At 39.5% G+C, this 15,825-nt stretch overlaps 1 long non-coding RNA gene across 1 annotated transcript in view; it reads right to left on the bottom strand.

Annotated features, from left to right (window-relative positions):
- Nucleotides 1-15,425, bottom strand: part of LOC115413626 (uncharacterized) — an 86,574-nt gene extending 71,149 nt beyond the window's left edge. Inside the window, exons 1-2 of the long non-coding RNA XR_003934492.1 lie at nucleotides 15,366-15,425; nucleotides 15,067-15,156 (exon numbers count right to left, since the gene is read on the bottom strand). This is a non-coding gene — a long non-coding RNA (uncharacterized LOC115413626). The remainder of the gene's footprint in view (nucleotides 1-15,066; nucleotides 15,157-15,365) is intronic.
- Between the last annotated feature and the right edge of the window lie 400 nt (nucleotides 15,426-15,825).

Consider the following 15,825-nt stretch of genomic DNA (forward strand, 5'->3'; position numbering starts at 1 on the left):
TACGGACGTTCAAGCCAGGCATGAAGTAAATCTGTTTGTTGGTTATGGAATGGGAGTCAGGCTAATAATGCAGACGTAAGTTTGTTCGTGAATATAGACCAGATTTTGTTGAAACGAGTACTTTTGAGATTGAGTGACACGGACATTTTTTCAACTGAAATTTCGTTAAATTAAGATTTTTTTTTTTTTTTAAGATACGACTTTATTCCCTCAAAATTATGACTTTTATTCTCAATATTTCACTTTATTCTCGTAAATTATGACTTTTGTGTTCAGCTTTATTCTCATGAAAATACAGGTTTCATCTTGATATTTTACGACTTTATTCTCGTAGTGACAAGTGTTTTTATTTTCTTATGCGGCCCTAATATGCCGTTGTGTTTAACAGGTTCTTCCAGTGAGGAATATTTAGCTGATTTCTGGTTTTCCAGTGGAGAACGATTATTTTCTTTGCGACAGTCAGGGCTTTGAATAATCGACCGGCTCTATTTGTAAAGTGTCATGAGATAACTTTTGTTATGATCTGGTGCTATATAAATAAATTTGATTGGATTTGACCAGTATCAATTATTTCAAATATCTTGTGTTCCTTCTGTCTTTTCTTCCTGTCATGCACTCAGCCATTGCTCATACCTTGTTCTTTTCATGACAAACTGCTCCTTTTTCCCCCTCAAACATTTTCCATTGCATATCTATGACATTGGATTGTATTAAAATTATACAGGCCCCAGTTTTCCCAAAAGGTTTTATTATTCACGTTTTCGTTAAAGGGTTGCCAAAAAATAGTGGGAAGAATATGACAATTACCGTGCAAACACAACAACGAAGTCAGTGTTTCTAATCTGTGAATCTGTTTGTGCAGGTCCACCTTCTGCTGGGACTGAGTTGGAACTCCTCTGTGTAGCACTGACATGGTTCAAAACACCGCTCCGTACAAGGTGCTTCCTTAGCTCACAGTCCAATGCAACTGATAGGAACCCTTGGCACCTGGTACCGAGCTAAGCTGTGGTACCGAGCCATGGTCCCATTGCACCATGGCACCTGGCACCAAGCCCTGGTATCGCGGTGCCACGGCACCTCGCGTTGGCCCCGAGGTGGTACCGAGCCGTGGTACCGGAAGTGAGCCACCGGCGGTGTCGGTACCTAAGTATGCAGTCGCTGTCTGTCCAAACATGTCCCCTCCTTTGACCCCCTAAGGCCATTTGAGCCGTAATGTAAATGTACAGAAGGATGTTTACCCACAACCATCATGTTAGCTCTGCTCTGCACCGCTTCCAACTGCCTCTGCCCCACTAAACTAAGCCCAGTTGTCAACAGCCCTCTTGAAAGCACACACTTTAGACTGAAGTCCGACACAAAACATACGCTGTGTGTACAGTTCAATAAATATGACCGCATATGAAACACTACTCGCCAACAGTTGTGTAGCTAACGGAAGTGGTAGCTTAAGCTAACCTTAGCATTGACACTGACAGATTCATGTAGCTCGGTGCTAATAGCATAGAACAGCTCCGCTCTGTGAAAACATTGCATAAAGTCATTCTGAATAACGTTGTATAAAATTAAATTCATCCTTACCTTGTAAACAGTGGTCCGAAGCAGCATTATTCTGAGTCCCAGAGAAAAACTGTCCGAGTGCAGCTGAGCTTTTCCTCCTGAAGCAGGTGTTTCAGAAGTCAGCCTGACCCACATGTGTTAGGAGGAAGAACAGTTCAACTGTTGGATATGTTAGGAATTAAACTGGGCTGTATATGACAAGTACAGATTTGAACAGTGAAGCACCCTCCCTTTGCCCTTTTTTCAGTGTGTTTCATTTGTTTGTTTCCTTCCTTCTGGAGGTTCAACTGACGGAAAAGCCGTCCGTTAACAGAAGACCAAACCACTCTGTTCTTAAACTAATTCACTGGAACTGAATACTCAGTCCTGTTCCTGATAGAAGTTCAAAAACTCACAGTTGCAGTGAAAACAGCAGAGGTGGGTCAGGCCGTCTGCAGCAGCTGTTCCATGGGTACACACAGGAAACACACGGGCTGTTTTCCACAAGCTTCTCCACCCTTCTCCATCCTTCTAGAAGGTTCGGCCTGTTTTTCCACCGGCAGAAATTATCTACTGATTCTATCTCCTTCAGAAGCTCCTGTTTTCTTCTTAAATGCTCTTTGGTCAGGCACATCTGTGTTGGTGACCTACTTCCACACACACTGCTCATCTGGGCTCTTCTTCTCCCTTCTTCTGTTCTTCTCAGTTCGGTAGAGCAGCTGTGGACACCTGCCCAGACTGTCTGCGCCAACGGTCACATAAGCAGGGCCCACCCCAGGAAGAAAACAAACAGAACATGTCCAAAGGACTGAATATGGGAACCTGTGGCGGTGCATCCAGGAAGGCGAAAACTACAGCTGCACAATTAATCCAACTTAAACTTACAAGAAATACTGCTTTGATATTTACCCTAAAAATTATTGACAACTTGGCATTTATGCCAGTCACAATATGTCAAATAACAAAATGTCAAGTTCTACAAGCTGTAGATGTGTCCTGATATTTTTATATGTCTATTTTAAAAAAGGAAAAAAATAGAAAAGAATTATTTAATATAATTATAAATGTAATATAATTATTAATAAAATGTAATTATGTAATTACAAATTTGTTATGTTATAATGTAATTATAAATATAATTATAAATGTAATATAATATAATTACAGATTTAATATAATTATAAATGTAATATAATGTAATTATAAATTTAATATAATATAAATTTAATATAATTATAAATTTAATATAATATAATTAAAAATTTAATATCATTATAAATTTAGTATAATATAATTTATTTGGTTAAAAATACCTCCCATGCATTCATCCATTCACCCCTATTCTCTCCCTTATTCTCCTATCCCTTATTCTCCTGTGTCTGTACAGCATAAAAAAAAGGAAAAAAAAAAAGCATTCTCTCTTTCTATTCTAGAATGTGGATGACGTAAATTTGACGTCAGCCAAGCCCACCCAAAAGGGCAACACGCCAGCGCAGCGACCCTCCCCCATGCTCACCCATTCCGCACGCCACGCACAACCCCTACTTGGAGTCGACACGCCTCCAGGGCGGGTGAGTTCTGTCTCCCTACCAACCAAGCCTCAACAGAACCCATTGGCCCCGCCCCCTTCGGCGTATGCCCTGGGGACGTACTGGCACGCACCCACCACCAGCCTCACTAGCAGCCCCACCAGCCCGGCCCGCACAGCACTGGACCAGGGATGATTACTGTTCTTCCCAGGCGTAGGCGAGCCTATCACCCTACCAGCCCACCTCAGATAGGACCCGTTGGCCCCACGCCCTTCCGCTCGCACCCTGAGCACCATGCGGACCAGGTGACCAGCGCTGCCCACTCCGCAGCTCTGCCAGTACATCTGACCATAGGGGTTCCCACCTGGACTCGTACTCACACCTTCGCTTCGCGAGACATGAGCTTAGACCACTGAACCAACGTGCTGCCCCACCCATTGGAAGCTCGGTACTGTATTTAACCCTTATACAAATTACGTCACGCCTCACCCCTCCCACCCCCGAAATACGTTCTAAAAGAACGTTCTAAAAAAAAAAAAAACAAAAAAAACCCACTATTGACAGCCTGCCTTGGAAATGAGTAAACACCTCAAATCAAGTCAAATAAAGATAATAATAAATAAAAATAATAAAATAATAAAATAAATAAAGATTGAAGTAGCCAATCGCGGAAGAGCCTTCTAGCCAATCAGAGGCAAGGGTACGTGCAAATTTATGTCTGCAAACGTGAGGAAATACCGGATTTAGACCAAAGAAACTTTGTCATTTCATCAACACTTACTTTTATGTTGGTCCTCCATAACTTTTCCCCTCACAAATCTTATACAGGGTGTCCCATAAGTCTCCATACATAGGAAAAATAAACGTTTCTTGACATAAACCATTTTGATTTACACGTTAGAACCATGGAATGGATTATGTCTCCTATGTATGGAGACTTATGGGACACCCTGTATATGGAATAACCGGAATATATGTTCCAAACGTAAGTCGTTGTTTTAAAGAATTGGGTTGATTACTGAACACTGCTCGTCTGTCAGCTGTTTAACAGGGAAGGTCACTTATTTACTTACAGTGAATTTTGGTTGGAATATAAAACTCTGGTACTCCCTACAGAATATGCAGTTGTGTTTGATTCTATACCTTCAGGTTTAAAACCTTGCTATCTTCTACCATGATCCTTCACAACCATTAGCCCTCAAACTGCACAATCAGAATTATACACAGAAATTTACATCCATTCTTGAATAAAAAACAAACTAATAATAATGCATTAGAGAAGTGATTCAAAGCGACAGTTGTAAGCCAGCTTCCATCTTTTTTGGAGTAATTTATATTCTGATGTGGAATGGGAAAAGGTATGTTATTACCAAGGAAGTGTTCATTTCCAATAAAGTGACAGAGGTATCTTTAAAACTGTTCCACAGGTGGTATCCAACTAATTCAGCTCTGATTAAGTAGAAGATCAGTGTCGACCCTTTTTGCTCATTTGTCATAATTCAGATGAAACATTAACTCATTGTTTGGGGAATGTGCCTTTTGTGCAACTTTTGGTGTGATATCAACCTTTTTTTTTTAATAGAAGCTGGATATTTCTTTTAACTTCAAAACTGAAGATATTTTATTGGTTTCTTTATTACTGATTTGCCTGTTCGGAAATCGTTTATTCTTAATCTCATTTCCTTATTAGCCAAGTTTCATATACATACAAGCAAGTCTGCCAATCAGAAACCCAGCTCTGTGGTCTTTAAATCTTATTTGAAATCCTATCTAGACACACTTAACTTTTGCACTAACCCTAAAGCTGTGAAGACTAAAGCCTTATGTGAAGAGTTTAAGTTGCAATTTATTTTTTTCTTTTTGTTTATTCCTTTACTTTTATTTAATTTACGTACCTATTTATGTAACTGTATTTAATTTCTTCCTGCCTCACCTGAAGCTTTTTTTTTTTTTTTCTCCATGCCATGTTCTGGCCTATGTGTATATGGTATTTTGTAAGTAAAGTATGAAAAAAGGAGAAATATGAAAAAAATAAATAAAAATTTAAAAATTCAAAAAATATATATATACAAAAGTGTCTTTCATTTTGAGATCAACAGTCAACTACTAACCCTACACCAAACCTAACGCCACTGGAATAAACCTACCTTTTACATGACTGTAACCGAATATTCATATTAGTTTGGGCTTTGATCCAAGTTTATGACCAGTGCGGGGCTTCTGTTTGGCTACAATAACGGTTTCCGAGGGCCTTAAGCTCTCATTGCTGGCTCAAAGGAATCACAACATCAACTCAACATTTTCAGTATTAAAAAAAAATGGAAAAACACATTTATAACAGCCTTGAACTAAATAATTCAGGCGTTATGTACATTATGATAAGCAGCATTAGATTTAAGTCCAAATTAGAATATTATTGCATCTTTTTAAAACAAACATCTGATTTGGTTTGAATTCATGTTTTGACACTTAAATCTAATGGTATGATTGTTCATTTCCATATTTGAAGTTTAACATGAGACTGAACTCCAACATAATAATTAGTTTACTATTTCAACAAAAACTTCCAAAGGCAATAATTAAATCAGTGGTATCTGGTGGCAAATATTTGATCCACAGCACCAGGCTCATTGATTCCAAAGTAATTAACTATACAATAAATATACAATAGATGTAAACAATGTGAAAAACCAAAAAAGTAGGGCATACCTCTGCAGAGTCATTTAATTCAATCAAAATCTTGCAATGAGAAAAAAAATAGAAAAATAGAATCCAATTGTACTGTCCGCGTCCAGAAACTACTGGGTTCATCCATGGCCGACGCTCTATGCTTCATCCAGGTTTCATGAATATATGTGCAGTGGATATTCAGAGAAATAAATTAACAAGCAAATGGAGGAGAGAAAATAACATCTTCAGAGGACTTAACAAAATATGGCAGACAAAAACAGATTTAGCATGACCAAACATTACGATGAGCAACTCGGTGGTGCAGTGGTTAGCACTGGTGCCTCAGACAGAAGGTCCTGGTTCGATTCCAACACCGTCGATGGGGGGTGGGACCTTTCTGTGTGGAGTTTACCTGTTCTCCCTGTGTCTGCGTGGGTTCTCTCCAGGTACTCTGGCTCCTCCCACCATCCAAAGACATGCACCTATAGGTAACTGGTTAATCTAAATTGCCCATAGGTGTGAATGTGACAGTGACTGTTTGTCTCTATAATGTTCAGCCCTGAGATGAACTGGAGACTTGTCCGGTTGAACCCCGCCTTCGCCCTATGTAGCTGGGATAGGCTCCAGCGACCTAGTGAGGATAAAGCAGGTTCAGAAAATGAATGAATGAAAACATTATGATGGGCAATGAAGGCCACAATTTCATCTCATTTAATTCAGGAATGAAGTCGGGCGACATGATGGTGCAGTGGTAGCACTCGTGCCTCACAGCAAGAAGGTCCTGGGTTCGATTCCAACACCTGTTGACGGGGGGTGGGACCTTTCTGTGTGGAGTTTGCATGTTCTCCCCGTGTCTACGTGGGTTCTCTCCGGGTACTCCAGCTTCCTCCCACCATCCAAAAACATGCACCGATAGGTTAATTGGTTAATCTAAATTGCCCATAGGTGTGAATGTGAGAGTGATTGTTTGTCTCTATATGTTCAGCCCTGCGATGAACTGGCGACTTGTCCAGGGTGTACCCCGCCTTCGCCCCTATGTAGCTGGGATAGGCTCCAAGCGACCCCCGTGACCCTAGTGAGGATAAAACGGGTTCAGAAAATGAATGAATGAATGAATGTGTAAAAGTTATTCTTAAAGCAGCGAGCTAATAATTAAAAACCATTTCCCGATACAGTCTGAAACCACAGACGTCACAGGGTAACTGCTGATCCAACTAAATAATCTGCTACAGTGCTGTGTAAAAAGTTGGGCATTAAATCGTATCACCCACAGATATGACACAATTAAAGAAAAGCAGTTTCTGTGAATTACAGGCTTGTTATTTAACCAGAATAAAAACCAGGGATTGTAGTTTTGTCCTCCGTGAAGCTGTGGCAGCAGCTCGGTCAATGTGAAACCGCAGAGAAGTTGTTCATCTGTTTGACTTTTCCTTCAGTTCATCAGCATGAGCTCTCCTCGCAGACAGATGGGAAAGCACCACATTCCTCTTTATCCGCCTTCGAGCGACTTTTAAAAACTCACTTTTATAAACAAGCATTTCATTAAATCAGGACAGTGTAGTGTGTGTGTGCGTGTGCATATATTTTGTGTATGGAGGTTTGTTTCCATCTATATGGTGTGTGTGTGTGTTTGCTGTATTCATGGTTGGTTATGGGTCTGTCTTAGGGGTTGTTTGTTTGTGACATATGTGGCCATGGTGTTCGTTCAGTGTGTGTTGCTTGTTGCCAGAAAGTTTGTATCTGCATGTTGAAACTGTTTTCTTGTTCTTGTCTTTCCTATTTGTTCTTATCTAGTCTCCTTTATGTGAAGCACTTTGTAACATGTTTTAAAAAGTGCTATATAAATACAGCTTGACTTACTTACTTACTACAGTGTTGACCATTCAAACAAAACAGACATTATTGTGGTTGCATGTCATGTCAGTTTAGCCAGTCCAGATCATCGTCTTCGTCATCGTCACTCAATAGCAGGGCAGGTGGAGAACGCCCCTTCAAGCTTTGAACACAAACAAGAGAGAAAAAAGAAATCAAATATGAGTGATGTATGAGGAAAGATCTGGTACAACGCTGTCTGACTGAACACAAGGCAGGGGTCGGGGTTTGAAGTGTGTTTCCCACCAAATCTGAGAGCTCAGTCTGGACTCTACAGGTTTCTGACCAGTTCCTCCTTCCTCTTCCTACTCGCTGGCCGGCGCAGGGGGTTTGGCAGGAGTTGTGGTCTGGAAAAATGGCCCCTCTCCATTTTCCTCACCCATTCCCCCAGTCAGACTAAGAGAATAGTAAAAGAAGAAGGATGACAGAGACAGAGACATGAAGCGAAGGAGGGGGAGGTTAGACAGGCAGTTCTTCACATGCAGAGAACAGAGCGGAGGGAGAAGAGTCACATTCCTTTTATTGTCACTGTATACCCAGAGCATACACAATGAAATTCTGATGTGCTTGTTAAAAACCATCAGTGTATCTTTGGTAATTGGATTTTCTTTTCAGAAACAAAAGGAAAACTAGTGGGTAATTGATTTTCATTTAAAGCAAACAAATTAAAATGGAATTTCAAGGTGTTTTTCTTTTTCAGTGTCAAAACAGAGAAACCAAATTTAAAAAACAGATTAATTTTCATTTTCTTTCTAGTAACAAAAAAGAAAGTCCAGAAGTGTCTAACGATATTAATTTCCTAATTTCATTGTACACACAATGACAATAAAGGCTACTCTATCAATTCTATTCTATTCTATTCGTTCATCTGGCTGTTTCTAATCTGTCTGTACATTTCAAAACCAGCAAAACATCAGTTTCACATCAGTTGCTCTACTGTACTGTATCTTGGTTGCTTCCCAGACAAACTGGATTCAGACAAGTTTATCTCCTAAAGATTCTGTTGACATCAGCTAAAAGAGTCACAGCAAAATGTTGGCTACAGAAAGAGCCACCCGCAACAGGCTTTTTTATTCTATCACAGAAAACATTTGACTGATGGAACAGCTGACTTTTACCCTGCCTAGCGGCTCCAGGAGGAGCCCTGAAAAAGGCGCGGGAGAAAATGGACAGACTTTACAAACAGTGGCAGTACTAGTTAATAAAAGCATTTGATGTTGTATGCATGTTTGATGTTATAATCGCCATATCTAGACCTCAATTTCATGTTCTTGTTTGTAAAACTAAAATGTTTATAAAAGTGTCAAAAAAACAAAACACCAAAAACAAACAAAAATTTTTGGGTTTGTGCTCACCGTAAACATAAAGCCTGGATGGACCTTGGCAGCGGTCCACTTGTTCTGATGGCTCAGATCTAGAAGCAGTTTGTACTGAAGAAAAGAAGAGATGCATTATTCATAGAATCAAAAGTTAATGTCAAACAAGTGACAGTGTGGCAAAGCTCCCACCTCACCTCTTTTGTTGTGTGGCTTCCCAGTCCAGCTGCTCCCAGCTTCCCTTGGTTCACATACTGTCGTTAATGCTGCACCAGACACAACAATCTTTAACTGGACTTCATTATGAGATGATTTGGTGATTGTGACTTGATTGAAGTTAGAAAAAAGTGACATCAAAGCTCCTGACTGAAATGTAAAGTGGAGTATCTCACTACCTGAAGGCTTGAACTTCTGTGGCAAACATAGGGTCTGCCTGACATCAGCGCTAGCGGAAGTCACCGCAGTTCCACCCACTGAGTGGCAGAAAGAGGGAGATGAGTGACAGCGATGGCTTCAATCCTGTCCTAAACTGAAGAACAATATTTAATAAAAAATGGGGAAAGAGCTGTTGTGTGATTGATTGTATGAACAGGTTCTTAAAGCAGTGGGAGCTATTGTTTTACAGACACCCAAAGACAAAGAGGAGATGGATCCACAAATCCAGGAACCAAACCTAGATCTGTGGATCCTGTTTGGTGTCAGCTAACATTCACTGATGCTGTATTTTTGGGTAAAATTACACCTTAAATGACCTATTGTTTGGCTAACGTTCCTTCTTAGTGCAGCTCTTGGTTTCATGATCAGATCTTTCATGGTTTTGTCTTCATTTTGTGATTGTGAACCTTGTGCTCCTACATGATTAGTAAACTAAATCAAACTGAGTCCAACCTAGTTTTACAAATACAGGGGGAACGGAGATAAAGCTGCAACGGAGTTAGGACCACAGAAGAAAGAAAAAACACCTGTGACTACGAGTATAAAGTCTAAAACATCGATATAAAACCCATAATTTTATGAGAATAAGTCGAATACAAAAAGAATCACAATGTTATGAGAATAAAGTTGTAGTTACAAAAGAGAACTCAGAAAAATGTCATTCGTTATGAGATTAAAGTCGTCATATTCCAACAATAAACCATAATATTACAAGAATAATGTCGCAATTTAAAAACAGGTGGTGTAAATCTGCTAATTTCCCAGAATCCAGTAGTGCCCCTGCTGGTCCACAGCAGTAGTATCTGTGTTGGATAAAGGACTGGATCTGAACTAGACTCAGTAAATCTGCTCAGTCCCAGTAGATCATACATATATTCACAGGGGTCAGTCCACGCTCGACTGGAAATGACCTTTAGATCAGCTGGTTCTGGGTCCTAGTTTTGGACCCTGGTTGTCAGTCATGATGAAACCATGTTTATTTGCTTCATGTAAAAATAGCGCTGATCCCCTCCACCCTGGATGTCCCAGATACTCCATTTCTGTCCACATGTCAGTGTTCATGGACCACTTGTTCTTTGGCCGCTCGTACAGATCCATGTCCAGTCCCAGTTGTCCTTCATTTAATTTCATATTTCACATTTTCTCTGGCTGTGTTTACTGCTATACTCCGTCATGTTGAGCAGGTTGGTTTAAGACACTCAGTCTGACTGAGAGGGGTGTGGCCTGGGGGAGAAGTGATGTATGTGCAGACCCTCTATACTGTAGGAGCTCCAGGTGGTGGCGCTGGTGTCGTTGCTACAAAGAACCATAATGCTGTTCATTTATTGTTACTTCTTTGATGTTCGTTTTCTCTTTCTAGTAACAAAAAAAGAAAGTTATTACCTGACAGAAATGGAAAAATGGACCAAAAATGCCTGTCTTTTTCATTTTCTGGGACCGGATGTTGTCATTTTCTAGGAAAGAGCGCTAACACCTAGGTCACAAAGATTCTTAAAAACGATGGGTTTGTACAAAACCTGGACATCGTAGACATGCCCCCTCCACGAACGTCTAAAACTCCAGATTTCATACGACCTGGAAAATTTGTACATTGTGTAGCTGTGTTTACTCTCATTTTGTGCAGTGGAATGACTTTTGCTATTTCATTTTATTTGGGAGAATGGCCTGAATGGAATGATAAGTTACAGATATGGGTTAGACTCTAACCCATAACCTCTAACCGTTAGAGGTTTGCAAAGTTATTTATGACTCTTAACAATCATGTCAATATCATGACAGTCAGTGGATAGCTTACTTTCGCACTTTAGAACAGTGTTTATCACCTCCTGCTCATTTGTTCACACACAAAAAATTGAATATGGATTCCTTTTAATGGTTCATTACACTGGTCATCACCTGGTTGGGAATATCTGCAGCCAACTCCATGCACGACATTTACAAAAAAAAAAACCCCACTTAAAACGGTTGACTGTGTTATTCATGCTGTGATTTACCTATTTTTTATCAATAAAGTAGTCAGAATATGTTGCTTTAGTAGGTTCCTTGTTTAATTAAGTTGTTCAATATACCCAAGTTCCTTTTATATTATTCTTACTTTCATATAATAAGTTATTATAATATTGCTTTTGGTAGTCTGATTATGTTTGTTAATTTAGTTCAGTAAGTCTTATATCTTTGTTCTGCTTCTTTAGTTTTTAACTTAATGAACGATTTATAGAGATTATTTTTCTTTTACAAGCATTTGTTATTTCTTAATAAGCCATGGGTGTTTTATTTTCTTTATGCAGAGTTCTTTGGCAGGGCAGTGTGTGTTATACAGAGAAATAAATACATCTAAGAATTACCATATGCACTTCTCCACGTCTGATTCCCTGTAGACTGTACTCCAATCCTGGAGCATTAGACTGTTGTTAAAGGCATTGATCGTTTCTTCAGTTCTTATTGGTGTTACAGATAATTTTCATGTCTTCTTTCCTTTCTTTATGTCACAGTCCAACAGAGTGAAAACAGGGAAGTGATCAGTGATGTCATACAGTATAAGCAGGCCACAGGTGGTTTGATTTCCCATGATGTTAGTGTAGATATTGTCTAGAATCGTGGCACCATGTGATGTTTATTCTGTTTGGTTTAGTTATTGATGGATAAAGGGACATACTGTACATTATGTCCAAGAAGTCAGCTATAGTTTTAGTTTAGTTTCTTTTACAGGAGAAAATTGTTTCTCCATCCATTCACTGAAAAGTTCAATACTTGAACCAGGCTATCGATATACACTGCTCAGAATTACATTTTTCTTCTTTTCATTGTGGATCTCTAACAGTCACACATTCCATCGTTTCATCTATTTCTAATGTCACTCTGTTCAGACCATACAGTTTACTGATTTATGAATATATAGTGCAACCCCACCCCCCAGTTTCTTTCTTCTGTTCATATATCTCGATTCATAATCCTCCAGACAAAAGGCAATACCTTTATCAATGTCAAACCAGGTTTCTGAAATGACAATGACACTGAATGGATGAGTGTTGTTGAAATATACTTTGATGGAATTAAAATTTTTATACATACTTCTGCCTTTAAAATATATGATTGACAACTTACCTACTGATTTAATATCATTTTCATACTGCTCTTGGGTGAAATAATTGCAATCCGTTGCTATGGTAGAAAGAAAGTTATTATCAGGATCTATCTCTGGATGTGGATCCATTGTAGTTCCAATGTAGTCCAGTGTTTTTTTGGCTTTGGCATTAGTTCTCTTCTTTTTATCTAAACAGCATCTGGGTGGTCCTCGTTAATATAGATTTTCGTACCTCGGAGGCATTTGGCTCTCTGTAGTATCTCGGATTTATCCTTGAACTTCTGAAGCCGGACAACAATGGGCCTTGGTCTGTCTCCTTTAGGTTTTCCAGCACGGTGAGCCCTCTCCATCACAACATCCTTCTGGAACTGGAACTTCTCACTTCAAAATCTTTTTCACTTTTAGCTCTGTGTCCGTCCAGCTTTCTCCAGGTGACTCTGTAACGCAATCTATCATCAGGTTGTTTCTCCTGGACTGAGACTCCAGATACTCTATTTTATCAGACACGACCAGCATACTGTCACATACCCTTGAACAAGCTGTCTGGGTGGTGTTACTCTGTTGTTTTGGATTGCCCAACTGTGTCTCTGTATCATCCACATCCTTCTGTGGTAAATTGCAGACTGATTTTTAGCTTACCGGCCGACAGGCCGTAAGCTATTGTCGTCATATGGCGTCTTTCATCTGTTACAAAAATTTTAATCGTCTTCTCCAAAACTACTGTTGTGCCCCTTTGCTCTTCATTGCTTTGACAAGGGTAGCTAACCTGGGTCTTGTTAAGTATGTAATCTCTTACAATATTAACGATTATTTAAACTATGGGTTCTATTTTCTTTTTATACTATTTTTAGCGCAGTGTAACTTATATACTTTTTTAAAACATTTACTCTTGAAATGAACCCTTTTCTAAACACTGTGAGCACTTTAACCAGGGATTAAAGCAAAAATTTTCATCTGACTGAAAATTTTCTTCTGGTCAAAATCATTGGCCACTATTAAAAATGATGCAATACAATACTACTACAGCGTACAAGTTTATATAGTCACATTTGGCAATACTGTGAAACACACTGAATGGGAGAGTGTACAGGTGTAGAAGATTCGTAACATGGATAGAAAAAATGTCATGAGTGGTATTGGTGGGAGGTCTGCGGGTCCTCCCCCAGAAAATTTTTAAAGCTTCAGGTCAATTTTGGTGTTCTCTGGTTAATTTTAAAGGGTATGAAAAACCTTTGAAGCAAGTGAAAATAATAACTAGAAGAAAACCTTACTGCAAAAAATTAGTGGAAAAACTTTTTATTTAACAATTCAGCCCACAGCAGCCTTATGTGAAGCTTCAGATTGATGGCGGATCAGGACTTTTTTACCATTGGAACTATACAGAATTTTCTTGTGGCAAACTCCGCACATGCACGCACCAGGCTGCTTCATTTTTTTGCACCATGATCCAATTCGAGTTCCATCGTCTCCCTTCTCATCAAGCCATGCCCACCTCCATCTATTTTTCACGCATCTCTCAATAATTACCACTTCAGCACCTTCCTCTACAAACGTGTCCATGATGTCTGATGCTGGCCAAAATAATCTGTAACGTCGTCAAACCTGCGTCCACAACCCCCTCCCCGCCAATATCATGTTCTCTTCTGATTGGAAGAAATTACATCAACTGAAACAGAAATATATTCCGTTCCAGATACTCTCTGAGGGTATTTAAAATACAGTGGCTTTGCAAATACCAAGGGTGTTACTCATTCATTCATTTTATATTCGTACTGTTACCACACAGATAGAAATAGAGAGCTAAACGGGTCAAAATAAAGCACATAGGCAGTCGGGCGCGTAACCGCCTAAGGCCGCGGCGCGCACAGCCGCACGCACGGGAAGGGCACATACACACAAACACTAGTCATATACCGGCAAGAGGAGATAAGCTATTAACCCAAACATGAAGGTACATGTACAGGTGTCCCATAAGTCTTCATACATAGGATACATAATACATTCCATGGTTCTAACATGTATTTCTTCATATTTCTTCTTTATAGTTCTTCATCAGTGGAGGACACGCATTGAAATGTGTTCCCGACAAAATGGCAGTCATACAGAGCATATTATATAAATAAAAATTATTTATGTCAGAAACGTTTATTCTTCCTATGTATGGAGACTTATGGGACACTGTAGATCAGTTCTGTCTTCTTCCCTTTTCGCTGTGGTCTTTCATAATGAAAGCTACTTGTTAGCACTAAACTAAAGTTAGCGTCTGGAGGCTGAACTTCGGTAAAGCTGAACTTGTCCATAGTGTTTTCTGAGGCACATATGAGCAGCGTTTCCTTCCAAAGAGAAATAGTCATCAATCTCTCCTCCCGACAAAATAAAGAAGTCATCTTCTTATCATCACTGTTAAACCTATCAGCCCCCTGTGCGTGGCGTGCCTGTGTTAAACACCTGCAGATTCAGGACAGCAGAGCCAGGACAGGATCGCGGTGCCGACTGAACTCCGCGAAACACGTGGGGAAGTTAGTTCAGTATGACTTTTTTCCCCCCTCAATTTTCCATTTGACGGAAATCCGTCGTGGTGACAGAGAACTTTAATCCCTGCCATAAATCAGATTTAATTTACCTTTCTGACCATGTTAGGTGGACTGACCACTGGACTTGTCTGATTCTGGTCGCTCACAGCTGACTGGCTCTGGTTGCTGTCGGTCAGCACCTGTAATGGATAAAACAAATAGGAGAGGGACAAAAAAAAGAGACAGGTACTGGAAATGTACCACCAGAAAGGACATTGAGGCTTTAATGAAAGAAACCATCCTCTTGTTGACAAGACACAGAGGAAAATTTGTTTTGAATCTCTAGATAGCTTTACAAGATACAATCATGTAAGATACTGATTAAAATCTATCACTTATGAAGCTATACCTCATTAATATTTTTGACTGTGGATGGGGAATTTGAAGCTCCACAAACTGTTGAATGCATGTCCTCATCAAGACCCTGCAAAAGAAGAAAAAAGAGGGATATCTTAAATATGTGAAGATAGGATGTTGCTTATGTAACATTACAAGAAGGTATTATGGCTGTGCCTCTGAAAGTCTTTTGTAAGACACAATCCACTCTGAAACAGTTCTTAAGTCACTTAGCCAACCACATGACTACAGTCTGTAGATTCCAAAAACTACTATCTTCTAAGGTAACACTGACTCATGAAATCAGCACTGGATTACTTCATTGTTTATCTACTGCAGACATGTAAGTCAAAACCCACCGTACACACTTAACCACACACAAAAATCAAGTATAGCAATTCAAGTATTTCTCAAAACCATATGATGCTTCTTTCAACTCCATATGGTGGCAGGACCATATAAACCATAAGGAC

The sequence above is a fragment of the Sphaeramia orbicularis genome, chromosome 22 (genome assembly GCF_902148855.1).
Source record: "Sphaeramia orbicularis chromosome 22, fSphaOr1.1, whole genome shotgun sequence".
In the NCBI taxonomy this organism is placed as follows: domain Eukaryota; kingdom Metazoa; phylum Chordata; class Actinopteri; order Kurtiformes; family Apogonidae; genus Sphaeramia; species Sphaeramia orbicularis.